The sequence below is a fragment of the Bombina bombina genome, chromosome 6 (assembly GCF_027579735.1).
Source record: "Bombina bombina isolate aBomBom1 chromosome 6, aBomBom1.pri, whole genome shotgun sequence".
Lineage (NCBI taxonomy): Eukaryota > Metazoa > Chordata > Amphibia > Anura > Bombinatoridae > Bombina > Bombina bombina.
This window is the reverse complement of record NC_069504.1, coordinates 849,777,812-849,800,029: the sequence shown is the minus strand read 5'-3', so window position 1 is coordinate 849,800,029 and position 22,218 is coordinate 849,777,812. Positions and strand designations below refer to the sequence as shown.

The window sequence follows — 22,218 nt, the reverse complement described above, 5'->3', positions numbered from 1 at the left end:
GTATCTATCTATCTATCTATCTCGTGGCCGGACTGTTTTGTGACAGCCACTTGTGTTTCGGCCAAATGTCCGCCGGCCAAATGTCCGTCTGCCAAATGTCCGTCGGCTAAAAGTCCGGCCACGGTTGCACGCGCAGTGCCCCAGGACCGACCAAGCATCTTTTTCCATCTCCCGGTTCCTAAAATCCATGCCATATACACGCCTCTGGGAACCTTACCATGGGTCCCAGACCGCACGTCTTGTAATTCTCTGTCTGGGAAATTATATATCTATCAAATCTATCTATTTATCTATCAAATCTATCAAATCTATCTATCTCGTGGCCGGACTGTTATCTGACAGCCACTTGTGTTTCGGCCAAATGTCCGTCGGCTAAAAGTCCGGCCACAATTGCACGCGCAGTGCCCCAAATTTGAAGTAGGAGGACCGACCAAGCATCTTTTTCCATCTCCCGGTTCCTAAAATCCATGCCATATACACGTCCCCTGATAGGGGACGGAACAGGGATTAAACTGATAAGAATAGTACTACTTAACACACCTTATAATAACGCAGAGAAAGGAGTCTGAGGAGGAAGGTGGCTTTGAGGAGGTGGAAGACCAAACACAGCAGGCGTCCCAGGGGGCTTGTTGTCACCTTTCGGGGACCCTTGGTGTTGTACGTGGCTGGGTGGAGGAAGAGACCTTCAATGACATCAGTGAGGACAAGGAACGGGACATGGCTAGCTTGGTATCCAACCTTGTGCAAATGGGGAGTTTGCAGTTGTGCAAATGGACTGTTTGCGGTGCGTTAAATAGGGAGTTTGGTCTGTCACTGTGAAGCGGGCGTAACCCTTACACTACCTGATCGATGCAACATCATATCTGATGTTTTAAAGCACGTTATTCCAAACAATTTACGAATGTTAGGTGATTTATGCCCTTTTTGGATTAAAACCAGACTCTGCATCAACTATGTAATTTTACGTGGGAGTTTTGCCATGGATCCCCCTCCAGCATGCCACAGTCCAGGTGTTAGTACCCTTGAAACAACTTTTCTATCACTATTGTGGCCAGAAACTGTGGGTTTTAAAATTCGCCTGCCTACTGAAGTCAATGGCGGTTCGCCCGTTCACGAACAGTTGCGGATGCTCGCGTTTGCGGTACGCGAACGGAAAATTTTAAGTTTGCGACATCACTAGTGCTCAATATCCTGTTCTTATTTCGAGATGCTCAGCTGCTTTATCGATTGGGTGGTTCGGGTACGGTCTGGGTTTTCAACACTGGTGCGCTACCTCATTAACTTTTTGTTTGTGGGCCTGGAGGTATGTGGGCTTCTGATGGAAACTTTTGATCTGGTTGCCAGGGATTTTGGGATCCCGGTGGCCATTGGCAAAACGGAAGGTCAGGTTACCATCCTGAGTTTCCTTGGTATTTAAATTGATACAGTGACAATGGAATGTCCCTTGCCAGAGGATAAGCTTGTGGACCTGAAGCTGTGCATAACTAAGGCCTTGGTGGCAGTTAAATTACAGCTGAGGGACCTTCAGTCACTGTTGGGAAAATTTAACTTTGCGTGACGGATCATTCCGATTGTAAGGGTTTTCTGTAGAAGACTGTCATTGGCAATGGCGGGGGTTCAGGCAGCCCACCACAGGATCCGGCTCTCTAGGGAGCATAAGGATGATTTGAGGGTGTGCCTGGAGTTCCTTCGGGACTTCAATGGTCGGGCTCTAATGCAAAGGGGGAAGGTGTTGAATGTGGATATTGATTTGTTCACAGATGCGTCTGGGGCACATGGCTTCAGGGCCTATTTTGGGGGAAATGGTGAGTTGGAGCGTGGCCACGGGAGTGGGCAGATGTGGGCCTTACGGGAAACTTGGTATTCCTGGAGCTTTTTCCACTAGTGGTGGTGTTAAAGGTATGGACTGGGTGGTTGAAGGATAAGAAACGTATATTTCATTCCGACAATATGGGGGTGGTGTGTGAGGTGAACCAGTTGTCATCCAATTCCTTGCCAGTGATTAGATTGTTGAGGATATTTGTCTTGGAGTGCTTGAGGAATAATGTATTGTTTAAGGCTGTCCATGTACCTGGAAAATTGAATAATGTGGCTGACGCTCTTTTCCCGTTTCCAGTGGGAGCGGTTTTGTTCGGTTGCCCCGGGAGCGGAAGCTTCAAGGACTGCTTGTCCGGAGGGATTGTGGGATCTGGAGCTGATAGAAATGGTGAAGGAGGCTTTAGCCCTGGCTACTTGGAAGGCATACGTAGGAGTGTGGAAAATGTGGTTTGAGAGATGCCTGTCCTGGGAGAAAGGGGTTTCTCAGTCTAATCGTTTGAAAGTTTTGTTGGTTTGGGTGATGGAATGGAGGCAGTTGGGGATATCTGAATCCATGGTGGCTTGGAGGATGGCGACCTTGGCCTTCCTGTTTCAGCTACTGGGATGGGATGACATTTCGAAGGCTTTTATAATTAGGATGGCATTGAGGGGCTTGAGTAAAGGTGTGGTGTCCAAGGACGGCAGGAGGCCAGTGACTTTTGCCTTGTTGCAGAAAATGCTGAGGGTCTTGAGGGATAAATGTTTCACAGAGTTTGAGTTTTTGTTGTTTCGAGCAGCTTTTTCATTAGCTTTCCGAATATCGGAATTGGTGGGGAAGAACAGGAGGGACCAAGGGGGTTTGCAGTGGTCTGAGGTACAAGTGGATAGGGAATCCTTATCCTTATGGTCGAGACGGTACAAAACGACCAAGGGGGTAAGGGGAAGTTAATCATGTTGCTTCCTATTTGAGGGGGGTTTGGAACTGTTGCCCCTTTGGGGCAGTATCTGCCTTTTTGAGAGTTCAGCATCTTGGTGGGCAGCTGCTGTTGATTCATGAGGATGGATCCTCACTTTCTTGTTTTCAATTATTAGCGGGCTTTCGGGGTATTCTAAAGCAGTTTTGTTTGGGGGCAGGTGAATTTGGAACTCATTTGTTCAGAATTGGGGCAGATAGCTTGGGTCTGGGGGAGGAAGTAGTAAAATGGGTTGGGAGATGGAAGTCGAATGCTTGCAAGTTGTATGTGTGACCTTTGTTGTGTGTTTAGTGGTTCATTGAGTTTTCTTTTACAGGTCGTTTACATTGTTGGGGTATCGGCCACTCCTACATCTATTGGGCTGCTGTTAAGAACGATGGGGTTCAGTTGGGGTTTTCCAAAGATGAGGTATTGTTTAGGTGGTTTGGGGTCCATGGTATGAAATGGGATCAGGTTTTGGGGAGTGTGGTGGCTTACGCTAGGCTTTTTAGGCCCCCCAAAATCTTGGTAATTCATGCTGGAGGTAAAGACTTGGGGGGATTGCCTCAGAAAGATTTGATTGAGAGGATTCATTGGGACTTGTAGAGGCTAGTGAGTTTGTTCCCAGGGCTGGTGGTGGTATGGTCAGAAATAGAACCTAGGGTGGTCTGAAGGTTTGCGTGGGATGTGGACCAGCTGGAAGGGTCAAGGAAAAAAGTGATCAGGATGTTGAGTATTTTTGTTGGGAATTTGGGGGGCCTTAGTATTAGGCATGTTGAGTTTGAAGGGGAGTCGGGGATTTACTTAAATCAGGTGGGCTTGCAGCTCTTTAACTTTAACTTGAAGGAAGGGGTAATAAAGGCTTTTTCTTTGTGTGGTGGAGCTTGACGGTAGTGTCGAGCTTTGGTGGGGTGCTTGCCTGTGGTTTTAGTCAAGTGGCTGGTTTTTCTTGGGTAACTCCTGTTTTATTTAACAGGGGAGATATATGTTCAAAGATAGGCGTGCACTTAGGGGTATAGTGCACGTTGGGCTCTGGGGGGCAAGCACTGTGGGGTTTTATGTTCTCACAATGTTATGTTTTAGTTATTTATTGGTTGATATTTATATATTTTGGTTTGTTTTAATTTTGGTTATGACATAGGGCCAAGTATAAGGGTCAATAGATGGAGTGAACATTATAGAAACATTATAAAAAAATTGTAGGAAACATAGTGTCTCTAGACATCACGCACTATGCCACCACAGTTCTGAATTCTGTTCTGTGAATTTCGCATAACCCCATTGGAGAAAATTCCCTTTAAACAGGGTTCCAATAGGTTTACTAGACTCCACCAAAGAGAAACTTATTAGATATATAAATTTGGCAGTCTATTTCAAGGGGGGGTTAAATGAAAATATTGATATGGCAGCCTTCTTTTATCAGAGATATTAGAATATATTTATATTCACCATAGACTCGTGTAAGCAGCTTTATATGTAGGTGTATGTACATACATTATATATATATATATATATTTTATTATTTTATTTGAATTGTGACCCTAAGGGTCCATCTTGTCACCTTTATTTTATACTCCCCATAATATAGGTTAAGTATTCATCTCACTGGTCACGTAATATTGAGACATTACAACATTTCATGAGGTCCATTACAACACACATCACATGTAGCATTGTTAGTTTCTCTTTTTATTTTGCAGATATCCTCATAATATTAGTTTAGATTACTCACATGGTATCCCTCTTATATAACTCACAAGACACATTATATAGAGTCACATTAGCTATTCTCTGGTATACAGTATATACTCATCAGTTGAGATTATCCACACAAATTTTGGTCTATTTTGATATTTAGCCATATTCACCTTCTTAGAATACATAGAAATTAAATACTTAGGTTTTAGAAGGCTATCACATATCAACACATTAGTTTCATCCCACATATATTATTCACAGTCTCAACCATTCACTGATTAACACAACTATCACTATTGTCCATTTCACATTCTCTTACATACAGATTATAATAACCTCTCTTCTAGTTGAGCAAAGTATAGGTTTCTTGCATAATAGTATCACATTAAGAGTTTGTTACACTCCATAGGCGCATATAACACTCACATAAGCATACTGATTACAGTGGTCTTTGACACAAAACACATAGCGCATCATTATAATAATTATAGCCAAAACAGTCTATATATTTGATATACATATCGACGTCCCATATGCTTATCCAAAACGGTAATGGCAATTTTTAGTGGCCCAATAAAACGGTCCCAAATTATAGACGAGCCACTATTGGCTGTATAGAATAATCACATGTAGGGTATGTTTTGGATGATCTCATCTATCACGTGAAAGGGAGGTCGGCGTCCATTAACACCACACATTATGTTTCAACAATTGGTTAAACGAGCACAATGAGTAACCACTAAAAATTGCTGTTTTAGTGACAGCGGATACATGAATAAGGTAAGCGATTTAAATACTAAAAGGTGGGTAACATGATCGACCCATCAGGGAATGTGCAAGCTTTGCACTTGAGACCAAATAATGTTCTTCATACGGATTAATGGGGTATGTGGCAAAGTTCGGGAATGCCATGAGTTGCCAAATGTATCAATGATACTATAGACCAAATAATTGTATGTATTGATTCTAACTTTTCTGTCACTATAGTAACACAATTTGAATTGTTAGTCAATTACTCCTAATTAGGTGTGTGTGTGTGTGTGTATATGTATATTAGAAGATGGGATTGAAGGGTTTGTATTTAAAAGTCAGTGCTTCCAGGTAAGGGACAGATGCAAGTTTAGCTGAGAAACACATTGCAACTGTCCCATTGTTTTTATAATCTTTGGATTGTTGTTACACCCAGAGTTTTTATTGTTCATAATTTATATATACATACGTGTATATATATATATATATACATACACACACACACACATACATACATAAATACACTTCACATTGGAAGCCTGAGCCTTTTTTCCTGCAAAGAGGAGCACCATCCTGAACCCAAGGGTCAGTGAGCTGAGACATTCCAAGCAAGGGTAGAGGTTGATCTTACAGCCCTTATGAATAAAAACCAAGTTAAATAAAATCGTAACAAAATTTAACAAGAGAACAGAGGGAAGCAATGAAATCTTTGGAAGCCAATACTACTTTGGTTATTCGCCCTGCTGATAAGGGTGGCACAGTTGTGATGAACAGGGAGGATTATATAACTGAAGCCTTGCGTCAACTTAATAACCCCACTGAGTATATGAGGCTGGAAGGGAATCACACAATGAGATTCAGGAAAGAGCTGAGGGATATCTTGGATGATGGTGTGGGACATGGGTTTCTGGATGACCAAACAGTAGCCTATATGGATGTAGAATTTACACTTGGAAACGAAAGCAATGAGTGGACCCTGCGCTAATATCAACAACCTCTATGCTCCACTCAAGAGGTCTCCTAGTAAACCCAAAAGGTAAATCATTTTATATAGTGGAGAGGCGAGCGCCACAAAAGGCTGAGGTGACAGAATTAATAAAATATATATCTAATATATAAGGTAAAGGAATATTTTAATACAAATCAAAAGAGTAAACAATAAATCATGGATCCATGTAACAAAAATGTGTATGTATAGATAAAAGCACAAATAAAAAACACAATTGGTACAGTTGTCTAAAGATAATAAGATATAAGATAATCTCAGTCCTGTTGGGGAACGCAGGAATAGCGTTCAAAAAGGAAGAGTCCAAATGACAGTCCAAAAAATATATATATCCTGTTTATCCTTGGAGTGTAAAACAGAAGGTGAGTCTGTGTATAAAATACTGTGTAGATGTAGATTCCTTATTCCATAGTGATCTGTAAGTGGTTTTATCAACGACCTGTGAAAAAAATAAACGAACAATACTGCAAAAAAGGTGAGTCTTGATAAAGGCCTATTCAGAGGCTGAAACGCGTCGACGTAACCAATGTAAGTTTATTTCCTCTATCTGCTATTTTTTGTATACTTTTTTGCAGTATTGTTCGTTTATTTTTTTCACAGGTCGTTGATAAAACCACTTACGGATCACTATGGAATAAGGAATCTACACCTATACATATTTATTTTCTTGCAGGAGCACCTTCACCATTTTTTGTTTTCTCACCATTGTTTACACACCTCAAGCTTTTTGGATTTTTTGGATACTTTTTGGACATATATTTTCTGGATAATTTTTATTGAGGTCTTACACTTGATATTTCAACAATATTTTTTGAGTCACTTTTTACACAGTTTTTTTTATACACAGACTCACCTTCTGTTTTACACTCCAAGGATAAACAGGATATATATATTTTTTGGACTGTCATTTTGAACTCCTCCTTTTTGAACGCTACTGCGTTCCACCACAAGACTGAGATTATCTCATATCTTATTATCTTTAGACAACTGTACCAATTGTGTTTTTATCCGTGCTTTTATCTATACATACACATTTTTTGTTACATGAATCCATGATTTATTGTTTACTCTTTTGATTTGTATTAAAATATTCCTTTACCTTATATATTTTTTAGATATATATTTTATTAATTCTGTCACCTCAGCCTTTTGTGGCGCTCGCCTCTCCACTATATATATGGATGTAGAATTTCCCAGAATCCCATGGTTCCGCCATCTTCCTAAGGTACATAAAATCCTAACCAGGGTACAGGGTCGCCCTATAGTAAGTGGCATAGATTCACTTTTAGAACATACCTCCGAATGGTTAGACTCAATCCTGCAGCCTCTTGTAGTTACCCTAGCTTCACACATTAAGGATACTAATCATGTCATAAACCTGATTAGTGATGTAGTATGGAGTAGGGACCACACTTGGCTCATGAACGACGCTGTCTCCCTTTACTCATCCATCTCCTATGATAAGGGTATTCAGGCCATTGCATTTTTTCTTCGGCACTTCACTCAATACACGCAGGTTTTTCAGGAGTTTGTCTTAAAGGGACAGTCTACACCAGAATTTTTATTGTTTTAAAAGATAGACAATCCCTTTATTACCCATTCCCTAGTTTTGCATAACCAACGCAGTTATATTAATATACTTTTAACCTCTGTGATTATCTTGTATCTAAGCCTTTGCAAACTGCCCCTTTATTTCAGTTCTTTTGACAGACTTGCAGTTTAGCCAATCAGTGCCTGCTCCCAGATAACTTCACGTGCACAAGCACAGTGTTATCTATATGAAATACGTGAACTAACACCCTCTAGTGGTGAAAAACGGTTAAAATGCATTCTGAAAAGAGATGGCCTTCAAGGTCTAAGAAATTAGCATATGAACCTCCTAGGTTAAGCTTTCAACTAAGAATACCAAGAGAACAAAGCAAAATTGGTGATAAAAGTAAATTGGAAAATTGTTTAAAATTACATGCCCTTTCTGAATCATGAAAGTTTATTTTGGCCTAGACTGTCCCTTTAAGGGTTACCAGATTTTTGCTGACTCATACAGTTTTCAAATTTGGGATTTCTTTCACCAAAGATGTGGCACAGCGATAGGGGCAACATTTGCCCCATTATTTTGTAATGAATTGTAACCCCATTAAGATAAACTTTTTGGATCTTACTTTGGTTGGGGAAGAAACAGGTGGAGTGACAACCGAGGTATACCGGAAACCCATTTCAGGAAATACTCTGCTTCATGCGGCTAGTTGCCATCCAGAGCATGTAATATATGGAGGTAGCCAAGGGGCAGTTTACCAGAATAAAGCGCAATTGCAATAACGAAACTGATTATGTGAGGGAGGCCAGAGATTTGGAGAATAGGTCACTAGCTAGGAAGTATCCAAGGAGGGATATAATAAGAGCTAAACGGGATGTGCAATCTACACAGAGGGAACACCTATTATGTCAAAAATCGAAAGACGATAACACCACATCTTTCAAAAGGCTACACTTTGTAACGGGATATAGTGCCCAATATAAACAGATTTGTGGTATCATCAGAAAACAATTTTCCCTTATTGGCGGCTGATGATGGCCTTTCTGATATAGTGGAAAAGGGCATTAGGTGCTCTTACAAAAAGAGTAGAACTTTGGGCTCAATTCTCTCACCTACACAACTTAAAACGGTTACACAACCAACTAGTTCCTGGCTCAAACACATCAGAATGTTTAAATGTGGGCATAGAAGATGTAAGCCTTGCGAGTATGTCCATGTGACTAAAAAGTTTTTATCTACCACTACTGGAGAAACTTTTGACAGTTTATCTTGTATTGTACTATGAAACATGTAGTGTACTTGATAGAGTGCATCCAATGTGGGGTGCAATACGTGGGCCTCACCACCAGGGACATAAACTCTAGGATCAGGGAACATCTTTCAACTCTCACCCTGGAAAAATCTTCCACTCCCTTAGTTCAGCATTTTGCCACCAGGCATGACAGCAAATTAAATACATTCAGATGGTGTGCTATAGAAAAAGTAAAACTGCCAAGTAGGGGTGGGGATATAGAACAGATTTTGGCCAAGCGTGAGATATTTTGGATATTTAAATTGTGTACCCGTATACCATCAGGCCTAAATTCAAGATATGACATGATTAACTTTTGGGAGTAAGATGGGGCTGTTTTGGCACCATCAGTAATATAATTTGACTGAATCAATTGTTAACCATCTGGATTAGGTCTTATAAAAGAGACCAGTCTCTCCCCTATAGTGATCTATGAGTCTGTTTTTCCCCCCTACTGCTTAAATGCTATATTTCATATTATTCTATATATATTTTACACATGTTCTACAAGGTATGACACGATTTGTAGTTCGTAAGAAACATTGGCAGTTTTCTCTGGCTTTTGCTAAATATTGAATATGGTGTAAGGTATTGTTTATCCTTTAGTCTATGATACTCTTGTAAATAAAATTTTGTATTATTAGTACGTAGGATGTATAGAGATGTTTGTATCACATTTATCTGCTCCCTTTTGTCAATGTATCACTGTAGTAATGTATAATGTAATCTGTCCATTTCTTTCATGTAATTGGCAAGAGTCCATGAGCTAGTGACGTATGGGATATACAATCCTACCAGGAGGGGCAAAGTTTCCCAAACCTCAAAATGCCTATAAATACACCCCTCACCACACCCACAATTCAGTTTTACAAACTTTGCCTCCTATGGAGGTGGTGAAGTAAGTTTGTTCTAAGATTTCAACGTTGATATGCGCTTCTCAGCATTTTTGAAGCCCGATTCCTCTCAGAGTACAGTGAATGTCAGAGGGATGTGAAGGGAGTATCACCTAAAGAATGCAATGATTTTCCTCATGGGAGATCTATTTCATAGGTTCTCTGTTATCGGTCATAGAGATTCATCTCCTACCTCCTTTTTCAGATCGACGATATACTCTCATATTCCATTACCTCTACTGATAACCGTTTCAGTACTGGTTTGGCTATCTACTATATGTGGATGGGTGTCTTTTGGTAAGTATGTTTTTCATTACTTAAGACACTCTCAGCTATGGTTTGGCACTTTATGTATTTATATAAAGTTCTAAATATATGTATTGTACTTATATTTGCCATGAGTCAGGTTCAAGTAATATTTCCTTTTGCAGACTGTCAGTTGTATATCTGGGAAATGCACTTTTTTATGAATTTTTTTTTCTTACCTGGGGTATAGATTTTTTTTCAATTGACTTTTATTTTGTGGGCAAAATTAGGCTCGCGAGGGCGCAAAATGCCAAATTATATTGCGTCATTTTTGGAGCGAAATTACGTTCGATGACGCAAATTCGTCATTTCCGGCGTCTTAGTTGACGCCGAGTCCTTTCACAAGGTTTGCGTCTTTGATGACGCAAGTGTGTCATTTCCGGATGATGTTAGCGCCAATTTTTTTTTCTGTTTTCATTTTTTTCCCATTCCTGAAACTGCCATATAAGGAAATTGATAATTTTGCTTTATATGTTGTTTTTTCTCTTACATTTGCAAGATGTCTCAATCTGATCCTGTCTCAGAAATCACTGTTGGAACCCTACTGCCTGATAACAGTTCTACCAAAGCTAAGTGCATTTATTGTAAATTTGTGGAGATTTTTTCTCCAGCTGTGGTTTGTAATAGTTGTCATGATAAGCTTTTACATGCAGAAAATGTGCCCATCAGTAATAGTGCATTGCCTGTTGTTCCTTCAACATCTAATGTACAAGATATACCTGTGAATTTAAGAGATTTTATTTCTGATTCTATTCAGAAGGCTCTGTATGCCATCCCGCCTTCTAATAAATGTAAAAGGTCTTTTAAAACTTCTCATAAAGTTGATGAATTTTCAAATGACCGACAACATACTGAATTATCCTCCTCTGATAAGGATATATCTGATTCAGAAGATCCTTCCTCAGATATTGACACTGACAAATCTACTTATTTAAAATAGAGTACATTTTTTCTTTGTTAAATGAACTGTTGATTACATTGTATATTGAGGAAACTAGTCCTCTTGATATTAAAACTAGTAAACGTTTAAATTCTGTTTATAAACCTCGATATCTTGGTACTAGCTCAGTCTTTACATTCTGCAGAATCTCACACGAATCAACAAGTGTTGTTTCTTCGAAAACATGGTTGGAGGATCAATTTACCAAAAAGTTCTTTGATTCCTCAGAGAAGGGTCACCTTTTTAGGTTTCCAGATAGATTCAGTGTCCATGACTCTGTCTCTAACAGACAAGAGACGTTTAAAATTGGTTTCAGCCTGTCGGAACCTTCAGTCTCAGTCATTCCCTTCAGTAGCTATGTGCATGGAAGTTTTAGGTCTCATGACTGAAGCATCGGACGCGATCCCCTTTGCTAATTTTCATATGAGACCTCTCCAGCTTTGTATGCTGAACCAATGGTGCAGGGATTATACAAGTATAGCACAATTAATATCCTTAAATCCCAATGTTCGACTATCTCTGACTTGGTGGTTAGATCACCATCGTATAGTTTAAGGGGCCTCTTTTGTTTGTCCAACCTGGACTGTGATCACAACAGATTTGAGTCTTTCAGGTTTGGGAGCTGTTTGGGGATCTCCGACAGCACAAGGGGTTTGGAAATCTCAAGAGGCGAGATTACCAATCAATATTTTGGAACTCCGTGCAATTTTCAGGGCTCTTCAAATTTGGCCTCTGTTGAAAAGAGAACCGTTCATTTGTTTTCAGACAGACAATATCACTACTGTGGCATATGTCAATCATCAGGGTGGGACTCACAGTCCCCAAGCTATGAAGAAGTATCTTGAATACTTGCTTGGGCGGAATCCAGCTCCTGTCTAATCTCTTCGGTTCATATCCCAGGTATAGACAATTGGGAAGCGGATTATCTCAGCCGTCAGACTTTACATCTGGAGGAGTGGTCCCTCCATCCAGATGTGTTTTCTCAGGTTGTTCAAGTGTAGGGTCTTCCAGAAATAGATCTGATGGCTTCTCATCTAAACAAGAAACTTCCAAGGTACCTGTCCAGGTCCAAGGATCCTAGGCGGGAGCAGTGGAAGCGTTGAAACTTCCTTGGTGTTATCAACCTGCTTATATTTTCTCCAAAATCCAAAATCATCATGGAGCAATCGTTTGTGTTGCTGGTGGCTCCAGCATGGCCTCACAGGTTCTGGTATGCAGATCTTGTTTGGATGTCCAATTGCCAACCTTGGCCACTTCCATTAAGACCAGAACTTCTGTCTCAAGGTCTGTTTTTCCATCAGGATCTCAAATCATTAAATTTGAAGGTATGGAAATTGAACGCCTAGTACTTAGTCAGAGGTTTCTCTGACTCAGTGATTAATACTATGTTACAGGCTCGTAAATCTGTTTCTAGAAACATTATCGAGTTTGGAAGACTTATATTTCATGGTGTTCTTCTCATAAATTTGAGTTTGTCTGCAAGTTCCTTGAAAGGACAAATCTCTGCTCTGTTTTATTTCACCGAAAGATTGCTAAGCTTCCTGACATTCACTGATTTGTTCAGGCTTTGGTTCATATCAAGCCTGTCAATCAATTTCTCATCCTTGGAGTCTTAATTTGGTTTTGAAGGCTTTACAGGCTCCTCTATTTGAGCCTATGCATTCTTTGGACATTAAACTACTTTCTTGGAAAGTGTTGTTTCTTTTGGCCATCTCTTCTGCTAGAAGAGTTTCTGAATTATCTGCTCTCTCTTGCAAATCTCATTTTCTGATTTTTCATCAGGATAAGGCAGTTTTGTGGACTTCATTTAAATTCTTACCTAAGGTTGTGAATTCTAACAACATTAATAGAGAAATTGTTGTCCCTTCCTTGTGTCCTAATCCTAATTATTCTTTGGAGAGATCTTTACATTCTTTGGATGTGGTGAGAGCTCTGAAATATTATGTTGAAGCTACTAAAGATTTCAGGAAGACTTCTAGTCTATTTGTTATCTTTTCTGGTTCTAGGAAAGGTCAGAAAGCTTCTGCCGTTTCCTTGGCATCGTGGTTAAAGCTTTTGATTCTTCAAGCTTATTTGGAGTCGGGTCAAGCCCCACCTCAGAGAATTACAGCTCATTCTACTAGATCAGTCTCCACTTCATGGGCTTTTAATAATGAAGCTTCAGTTGATCAGATTTGCAAAGCAGCAACTTGGTCTTCTTTGCATACATTTACTAAATTCTACCGTTTTGATGCATTTGCTTCTTCTGAAGCAGTTTTTGGTAGCAAAGTTCTTCAGGCACCTGTTTCAGTTTGATTCTTCTGCTTATGATTTAAGTTTTTCCTTTCATTTATGAGAATTAACTTATATTTTGGGTTGTGGATTAATTTTTTTCAGCAAAAAATGGCTGTTTTTATTTTATCCCTCCCTCTCTAGTGACTCTTGCCTGGAGTTCCACATCTTGGGTATTGCTATCCCATACATCACTAGCTCATGGACTCTTGCCAATTACATGAAAGAAAACATAATTTATGTAAGAACTTACCTGATAAATTTATTTCTTTCATATTGGCAAGAGTCCATGAGGCCCACCCTTTTTATAGTGGTTATGATTTTTTTTATCACCCCACTACTTGGCTATTCATTAAACTGAATTGTGGGTGTGATGAGGGGTGTATTTATAGGCATTTTGAGGTTTGGGAAACTTTACCCCTCCTGGTAGGATTGTATATCCTATACGTCACTAGCTCATGGACTCTTGCCAATATGAAAGAAATGAATTTATCAGGTAAGTTCTTACATAAAATTATGTTTTTGTGACTATTGGTGCTATACAATGTAGTCAGGAAGCTTTAGAATTGTTGCGATAACCAGGTGAGAGGGGTGCTTTTTCCAGGAGTGACGTTGTATTGTTTTAACAAATAATATTCAAGATTACCTGTTTTAAGCCAGAAGCAGGTGTAGCACCTTAGGCTATGATTATGTCACTCAACTGAAACGCGTAAGTTATTTGTGCTATGTTCTCCTGCATTTTTGTTGGTTCCTCAATTGAATTTTTATACTTTTTTATGAATAAAGATGTGTTTTTTACCAAGCAAGGTCCTACATCTTTTTTCCTGACTTGGATTACCAGTTTTCTTGGGACCGCTTGCAGCTGCTCTTTGCCTGCCCTGTTAGCCTGTACCCGTAGTCACGGACGACTTAGAGGTGACGTCATTACAGAGTGAAGCTGAAGGATTAACGATGAGCCGGGTGGTTTACTGGAGCCGTGGGAGCGAGAGGCGCTGAAGGGATCTTCACCTGTCCAAGGGGACAGAGTCCTAGCTCACTGCATAGGCTAATCAGGTATCGAATTCGACTAGAAGCAGTGTCTGGCGTATCCAAGGTCAGTAGTAATTTGGGTCACTGGTGATATTTGATTACATTGTGACAACAGGGGTTTCAGTGGCTAACAAGTTGCATTTATTATTGAGCCATCGGCCACATGAACACTATAGTGCTGACTTTCTGAGCTCTCACTTTTTCCTTGTATATCTGACTGTCAGTGAGCTGGGACACAGAGATCCCAGTCTGTTTCACTTAGCACAATTGGGTGCTGCCACTTTTGTGAGTATGGTTTTTATAACCTGCACTGCCTTGTAATTGAGACACCACCGTATTACACTAGGAGGCGCCCTCTTTTTGTGATTGTTCACAGAAATAAGTTTGGAGGTTTGGAATACAAGAGGAGCAGCCTGTATCAGAGGGATCCTACACACGGAGCTACATCTGTATCCATCATTTTTTGACAAGACTCATGATCTGTGCCTACATACAGATAAGGAATAATATCCTGGACTTATTTGGCCATCTCTTGGTATTTTATCACATTAAGTGTTGTTTTTAATAGTTGTGCATTCTTATCAATCCTATTGTTTTATCCTGCTATTGTAAGGTATTCTTTTTGCACCCCATAGAGTTGAGGCACAGCATTTCTTCAACAGTAGTAGTATACTGCCCCTACATGACACTTAACTGTACCAATATCTGTGATCATTTTAACTGACTAGAACAAATAGCACTGGAAGCCAGAAATTTGCAGGTTATCATTGTACTATGTCTGTTTCTTGCACCCATATTACATTGCATAGGCTCCTCCCCCTGTGTATAGTTACGTGCAATATGCCATAACTCTTTGACATTTAAAACACCTTATTTGTTCATGATTTTGGCCTCTTAGCCATAATGGTTCACTAGGGAGCCATTTCCCACCATAGTCATTTTGTCCTTGGTTATAAATAGACCTCTGTGCTTCTGTTTTTCCACTTGTTTTTTTATAAAGCAACTTTGATTTAGGATCACTGCTGTGCAATTCCTTAGCAGTCAAATATCTCGCAACCAGGCTCATAATTTCTTATGGGTCTTTAGGAACCCCCTTCACTGACCCACTGTTTAAGTCCAGTTGGCAGATTCCTGAGAAACCAAACTACTACAACAATTTATATGACTGGCTGAATTAATATCCGGCTGCAGCCATTTCTGAGCAAGTCTCAGCAGTTCATACATTTAAGCTCTTGTAGGTTTTCCAATCTCAAACACCCAATTGTTAAATCTTTGAGCATGAATTTGCAGGTATTACTCCGAAGCGTGTTAGAATTTCTAAATGTCTTTAGTTTCTTATAATCTTAAAGGGACAGTCTAGGCCAAAATAAATGTTCATGATTCAGATAGAGCATGTAATTTTAAACAATTTTCCAATTTACTTTTATCACCAATTTTGCTTTGTTCTCTTGGTATTCTTAGTTGAAAGCTTAACCTAGGAGGTTCATATGCTAATTTCTTAGAACTTGAAGGCCACCTCTTTTCAGAAGGCATTTTAACAGTTTTTCACCACTAGAGGGTGTTAGTTCATGTATTCCATATAGATAACACTGTGCTCGTGCACGTGAAGTTATCTGAGAGCAGGCACTGATTGGCTATACTGCAAGTCTGTCAAAAGAACTGAAATAAAGGGGCAGTTTGCAGAGGCTTAGATACAAGATAATCACAGAGGTTAAAAGTATATTAATATAACTGTGTTGGTTATGCAAAACCGGGGAAAGGGTAATAAAGGGATTATCTATCTTTTAAAACAATAAAAATTCTGGGGTAGACTGTCCCTTTAAGCTTGGCTGTGAGACAAATCCTCATTCTTTCTGGACTTTTCCACTAAGACATGGTGCGAGTAGCCCTGCCCACTGTTCCCTGGCAGCAATCCTCTCAAAAGTCCTCTCAATATAATCCGTATGACATTTGCCTGGATATAGCGCCCCCTATCCACAGTGGGGGTAGCTACAGAAGTCTGAAGGACTCGCTGCAATACATTAAACAATGTAAGTCTGTCCTCACTGGGTATCCATTATGCTGCTTACTAAAGACAGTAAGCTATTTGTCTCCTGCTGTACAGCAGTAACTTGCACCAAACCTTTCACCAGCTCCTCCATTTTGTAAAACGTTTCCTCTTAGAAGTAACAGCTAACACCAAGGCAGGTATATGTCTTAAAGGCACAGTGTCACTTTTATTTCCAACAGTTTAACGCAAATGTTTTCTTGCAGAACACATTTATAGCCACAAACCATATTTGTGCTATGCCCACATTGCCCACCATATTGTAATCCAGCACCCACTTCTGGTTTCAGGGAGATAGCACCGTCCTTTAGGGCAGGGTTCTTTAAACCTAGGGTCATGACCCATTACTGGGTCCCAACACCGTGTTTACTGGGTCGCCAGCGTGCATATGTTTCTACAAGCTGCAGTGCACTCTCAAAAAAAAAAATAAAAAAATGCTGGCACATGACACACAGCAACTCATCTGCGAGGCAAGATTCTGTTTATTAACTCTGAGGTGGGCAGCAGCCTCAGAAGCACTCTGATCTGACAGGCAGAAGGCGCAGGGCAACCAGAGCTGCAGGAAGCATCACCCCTGCGCTCTTTGCAAAACACTGTGGTGCGATGACAGCAGAAGGACCCGCCCCCTCCGCAGCCTATTATTGGTCACTGGGGATGATGGAACTGGATCCCATTCGTATTGATTGCGGGGCAGAAGAAGTACTACAGCTGCTAATTTTGTGTGCTCTCTTGGGTTATGTGGTAGGTCAGAAGGGGGATCCTGGTGTTCTTACGCTGGGCCATTAATAGCTCTCTCCTCCTGCTAGTACAACTGGGGATAGGGCCTTATATTCCTCCTTTTGTTCTGTCTTGCATTTAACCCCATGGCTGCCTCAAAAGACTGAAGAAACAACCAAGCTTGGATATAAAAATAAAAAGTATGGCCACAAACAAAATATAACGTGTGTGTGTGTGTGTGTGTGTGTATAAGGAAAGACGTTATAGTTTGAAGCATTATTTTTGTAGGGAATCCCCCCCCCCCATTTTAATTGAAGGATAATTATCAGAATTAGTGGTGTCATTCTTACATGTGCAGCTATTTGATTGGTGACTTGCATTTCCATATCCAATATCTGTTATCTGTGACAGTTATTGTACAAAGAAATAACATTCGGCAAGAAAAGGTTTGGTTAAATTGACAGAAGCTGCAAGGTCCATTCACACACACAAATAAAAAAAACTAATAATAAATATATATATAAATAAAAGACTGTGGCAGAAAGTTTACTCTCACTGATAGTAGTAATTACCAGAGCAACCAGCCTAATACTTATACCTTTTACAACACTTTCAAATTTGACTACAATCGGGAATAAAGTATGCAGACATTTTAGTCACCTTGCCAGGTTCAGAACAAGAATAAAAATAGGGTCACAAAGGTACGTGCTATCATTGAACTGGGTCTTGGGAAAAAGAGTTTGAAGAACCCTGCTCTAGAGTATAAATGACACAGCCTTGATAAATGTAAACATTTTTATTTTCACTGTGCAAGTGCAGAAAACAGCAATGTGTGTTTATAACAGTTTAACACAGTTAATACTAAAGAAAAAGCCTAGCTCAGTTTAAGCTATTACTAACATAGGTTTTCATCCCCTACTAAATCCAGGTAAACAAAACTAAACATGCTGTTTTTACCAACCTCACTTTATATCAGCTTAAGTTTAGCTGCAATGTGCTTCTCTCCGAGTCAGAAAACACTCTGGAAGCTCTCTCTCTCTACCTAGTAGCTGGGAAATTAATTACACTCATTTGATTAAACACAGGTGGGGGAAAATCCTTTCCTGATTCCTCACCTTCAGCTATGTGTAAACTGAGGAGTGTAACACTGGCCCACCCTCTCTCCAATGTTCCACCTCAGGGACCCAAAAATACAGCAGATTAATTCCTAGCCACATTTTATGTAATACATTTCCCTGGGGTTTAGAAATCAAATACACAGTTCAACATAGAAGGAGAAATATAAACCTGGTCACTAAAAATTCCCTGTTCTCTGTCACAATATATATATATAATATCCCAAGAGGTAGCAGCACTCATGGTAACACAGTCATTTATTTAGCCTGCCCGGGGTGCTTTAAAATAACAATATGAGCATCCAAAAAGAAAAGCACTCACCGGGTCTTATTCAGCAAAAAATCTTTTTTACAAATTAAAAAGATTTTTTGCTGAATAAGACCCGGTGAGTGCTTTTCTTTTTGGATGCTTATATATATATATATATATATATATATATATATATATATATATATATATATATATATATATATATATATATATATATATATATAAAATAAAGGGCTTATTTATGGAGAATAAGCTACTATGTGTGTGTTCCTCAGACATTTTGGTCCATATTGACATGATAGCATCACGCAGTTGCTGCAGATTTATCGGATGCACATCTATGATGCAAATCTCCCATTCCACCACATCCCAAGCTTTTTGGGGAAGTTTTTGTCTGAAATGCCCAGTCCTTAAGGGGTTAAATGCATTGAGTTGCTGCCATGTGATTGGCTGATTAGCAATTTGTGTTACCAAGCAATTGAACAGGTGTACCTAATAAAGTGGCAGTTGAGTGTGTGTATGTGTATATATATATATATATATATATATATATATATATATATATATATATATATATATATATATATAAAAATAAATAAATAAATAAGTAAACACACACACTCCAGAATTAAAGGGACACTGAACCCAAATTTTTTCTTTCATGATTCAGATAGAGCACACAATTTTAAGCAACTTTCTAATTTACTCCTATTATCAAATTTTCTTCATTCTCTTGTTATGTTTATTTGAAAAGCAAGAATGTAAGTTTAGATGCCGGCCCATTTTTGGTGAACAACCTGGGTTGTCCTTGCTGATTGGACAGCACCAATAAACAAGTGCTGTCCATGGTTCTGACCCAACAATTTGCTGGCTCCTTAGCATAGATGCCTTCTTTTTAAAATTAAGATAGCAAGAGAATGAAGAAAAATTGATAATAGAAGTAAATTAGAAAGTTGCTTAAAATTGCTTGCTCTATCTGAATCATGAAAGAAAAAATTGGGTTCAGTGTCCCTTTAAGAGCAACTCTGCTATGTTTTAAAATCATGCTTTTAACTTGTGGTTTTCTTCTGTAAGACTAATGGAAGTGACTGACACTTTAGAATATGTATAAACCCCAGAAAGGTATCCTTAGGAAGGTAGCAAAAATAAATAGCCCGCATTTGTTCATAGGAGCAGCCTGAAAAGCAATGTTCAAGTGAGCAGATCTGCATGCAGTGAGATTTGTTTTTACACTGTGAGATAAGCAGCACTTTAGGTTACATTTATTGCTGATACAATGCTGCTGCGCTTAGAACAGAAAACAAACTTCAGTGCCTGCAGACCCGCTCACATGATGATCTGCAAACACGGACTGACTTTTGTTACAAGGGGGGGCGCTTTCTGGTTGCCTAGGTAACCACACCAAACCTCCTACCCCAGTCTGCAACTGGTAATGTGTGCAGAGTGCTTGAAGCAAACTTTATAGCTTACAACAGATGGAATATTTCTAACAAATTAAATCTGTTACTTATTTTTTACAGTGTATTTTTTTCTGTACTTGATACTCCCGAGGTTTAGCAGGTATTAAGTGCTCTGAAGTCAGTGTAAAGCAGTATATGTGTGGATCGTGTAGTTATCCCTCACTAACACCATGCAGGAGTGCAGTGTTCTGTTATTAGCTGCAGTGATCAAACAATTTTTCTTGTGGAGCTAAGCTCTGCTGGAAGCTATAACAAATCAGCAATAGAATAGTGGTATAAAAAAATAGCAGCTTCTTACCACACAACTGCAAAGGAACACGTTCCAGCTTCATAACTGACTCCTACACTGCAGCTCACATGGGACATCATATGCTCCACCCACCTCCTCCTTCAGAAGCCCGTGCACAGCACTTCCTAACAGCCTGCGTGCGGGGAAGACTTTTAAATACACTTATAATAAAAAAAAAAAATGACATGAATAAGTAAATATAAAAATGTATATCTTTTGAAAACACGCTGTTAATAAGGCACCACTGGTCCTCAGATTGCCGACCACCTTCCTCTCAGCAGGATAAGAAAGCAATGAAGTGGAAGCGGGACTAAAGGATGTCATGGTTGGACAGCGGGACAGATCTTTGAATTCGGGACTGTCCCGCAGAAATCGTGACATTTGGGTGGTAAGGGACAGAGGGCCTGAAGATCATAAACTTGCCAACATGGAGAGAATTATGCAATATGTTTATGGTCTTTTATAAAGCATTATATTGTGATGTAAATTTCTCTCCACATAAAGAACCTTTAACAGCTCACAAGGTACAGTTTGTCTTTCTAAAATGAATTGAGGGACCTCACAATTACTGATGATCCTTCTTAGAGTGGAGCGCTTTATATTATCGGGCCAAGAGACAGCAAGAGTAGTAGAGACAGTCATAGGCCTAGTTTCCAATGAGGTAGTAAATTTTGGAAACTGGAATTAACAGAAAAAAAGTCATCTAATACTCATCTGTTCAACCACAGGACTTCTACAACCACATACATAGCCTAGGAAGAGCAACGGGACTGATAGGAGCACCAGGAATGCTGTAGAACTTGACAAATCATTTATATAGTGCTGCAGACACATGAACACTCCTGAGCCTACATCCCTGCTTTTCAACAAAGGATAACAAGAACATGAAACAAATTGATAATAGAAGTAAATTGAAAAGTTGTTTAAAAATGTATGTTCTAACTGACTCATGAAATAACATTTTTGGGTTTTATGTCCCTAACCATTCATTCCCTTATTCTCTTCTCTTCAGGTAGTACCTGCGTTAAACACTCTGGCAGATAGCATTGGGACTGCAGCTGGGGCAGAAGGCATCTGCCTTCATATGGTAAAGGAGCTCTGAAAGCAGATATGATCTAGACAGTGGCACTGTATCTGTGCGGTGGTGCCAGTGGGAAGTGTAGGAGGGAACAGGGTAGGTGTCCCATTGCAAGAAGGGGGAGGGAGAAGTGGGTCCCTAAACTGTAGAAATGGTAGGCGTGAGAGGTGGAAACTTACTCTACAGAAAAATGCAAAAATGCTTGATTGCTTGGAGGGGGGGGGGGGGGGTTAGGGGGATCCCTACTCTACAGAAAAACAAACAAATACATAATAATAACCCCCCCAGACTGCATACTAGTAACAAAGATGGCTGTGCAGTGGTAGTGGGGAGGGAAGAGAACTATTTGGGATGGATCCAATGAGGAGGGATCCCTACACTACATAAAATATAAATTAAAATAAAAAAAAAAGCCCTAACCTAAACTGCATACAGTAACTATGATGGTGGAAGATAGTTGTGACCAGCGGGAGGAGGGAGGGAAGAAAGCTGTTTGGGAGGGATCAGGGAAGAAGGAGTTCTCAGGTGGTAGGGTAATCCCTACACTACAGCAAACAATACTCTAAACAGCTTACTGATTAGCTCCTTCTCTGCCACAAGTTTCAGATGTGTGCTATGCAGCTGCACTTAGTGGCCTTCTAATTTAAAGGCAAAGCTATACATGTCTGCCATTTCTAAACAAAAAGGATCCAAATAAGTATTTACAACCATTTGTCTTATGACTGCAGTAGTTCTGTGTAAATAATTTCAATGAGAAGTTTGTAAAAAAGTTA

At 39.7% G+C, this 22,218-nt stretch overlaps 1 protein-coding gene across 1 annotated transcript in view; it reads right to left on the bottom strand.

The window, feature by feature from the left end:
* The window catches only part of LOC128662311 (transmembrane protein 272), a 76,996-nt gene extending 56,522 nt beyond the window's left edge, over positions 1 to 20,474 (bottom strand). Inside the window, exon 1 of the mRNA XM_053716115.1 lies at positions 20,377 to 20,474. The gene's annotated coding sequence lies outside the window, so the exon portion shown is untranslated. The remainder of the gene's footprint in view (positions 1 to 20,376) is intronic.
* Positions 20,475 to 22,218: the final 1,744 nt, after the last annotated feature.